Source organism: Mastomys coucha, unplaced genomic scaffold (genome assembly GCF_008632895.1).
Source record: "Mastomys coucha isolate ucsf_1 unplaced genomic scaffold, UCSF_Mcou_1 pScaffold22, whole genome shotgun sequence".
NCBI lineage: Eukaryota > Metazoa > Chordata > Mammalia > Rodentia > Muridae > Mastomys > Mastomys coucha.
The window spans coordinates 134,675,169-134,676,906 of record NW_022196905.1 but is presented as its reverse complement, the minus strand read 5'-3'; positions in this window follow the sequence as shown (position 1 = coordinate 134,676,906).

Sequence of the window (1,738 nt, the reverse complement as noted above, 5' to 3'; positions counted from 1 at the left end):
ATGCAGTCAGCTTGACTTAGGAAGAATGGGCCATAGAGACCAGTGTCCCTGGCTGTGGAGCTGTGCCCTGGCTTCATTTTCCCGGAGGCAATGGAGAGACATAAAGATCTTATGCCTTTGGCCAGTAATGGAAATTCACAGAAGATTTTTTTTTCTTGCATTTCCTGTTTTTCAGGTATGGGTGGTGGCAGTAGCTCCCCACCCCCACCTAGGGAGAACCACTGAAGGAAAGCTGGACCCTTGCACCTTAGACAGGGCAGTAGTGGCACATACCTTTAATCCCAGCACTTGGAAGCCAGAGACAGGTGGATTACTGGGTTCGAGGCCAGCCTGGTCTACAGAGTAAGTTCCAAGGATAGCCAGGGCTACACAGAGAAACCCTGTCTCAAAAAGCCAAAAAACCAAAAAGCCAAAAAAGAAAAAGAAAAAAAAAGAAAAGAAAATCAGAGTGAGGATACAGAGAAGAAATAACCAGTTTCCAGCTAAGATCAGGCTTGTAGTGGGAGATGGTTCAAGAAACAAGAGTACATACCCAAAACATGAGTGCAGCCATCCCAGAAAGCAGCTCCCTGGATTCTCTTTATCATGATTCTGTAGGATTTTGTGGCTTTTTAAGTTACCTTACCCAAGGATGCTTGTGGTGTACAAGGCTTAAAGATTAAGTAAAGTTAGGAGGCTGGGGACAGAGCTCAGCTGGTAGACCAGCTTGCCTCATATGCAGTAAGACCTTGGGGTTCATCTCCAAAGCCCCCAGAAAATGTGTGGTGATACACATCTGTAATTCCAGCACTCAGGAGATAGGAACAGGAAGATCAGGAGTTCAAGGTTATCCCTGCAGTGGGATATTCACCAGAGAAGACTGTTCAGACGTGGTTTAAGCCAATAGAAAGTCTTCATTAGCCAGATGTTGACTAGACTGGGTGTTTGGGATCCCTGTATAGCCCAGTACCTTTCTCAGGGTGAGTTTTTAAGCACAAAGAACATGTTCTGGGTTGACATACTTCAGTTAACAAGAACAGTTAGCCAGAAGAAGCTTAATTACAGAAGCCAAAAAGAGGGTTAGTACATTGAGAGACTTTCCCAGAACTATACACTTTGATGGATTAGGTCTTTGTTTTTGTTTTGGCTATTGGTTCTGTCTATGTGTTGAGTTTTACAGCCTGAATGGTACCTCCATCATGGAGTCATTTATGCTAAGGTCTAGGGCCTACTAGGGTCTGGAGCCCTCTTACAATCCCAAGCTAGGCAGGGACTTTGCAGGTAGCTTGGGAAACATGAAACCCTATGTTGAGAAAATAGAAGGGCTGGAGTATAATTTTAATTTTTTTCAATCCTTATTTTTTTTTTTTTGTTTTTTTTTTTTTTGTTTTTTTTGAGACAGGGTTTCTCTGTATAGCCCTGGCTGTCCTGGAACTCACTCTGTAGACCAGGCTGGCCTCGAACTCAGAAATCCACCTGCCTCTGCCTCCCAAGTGCTGGGATTAAAGGCGTGCGCCACCACCGCCCGGCTCAATCCTTATTTTTAATGAACGTTCTTAAATGCTTTAACCTTCCTTGTTGTCCACCACCCACTGGAGGTAGTGGAAAAGAAAGGATAGGGGTTGGAGCAGGAGAAGTGGATCTGTTTAGAAAGGTTCTTTGGATGCCAGGCAGTGGTGACAAATGCCTTTAATCCCAGCACTTGGGAGGCAGAGGTAGGTGGATTTCTGAGTTTGAGGCCAGCCTGGTCTACAGAGTG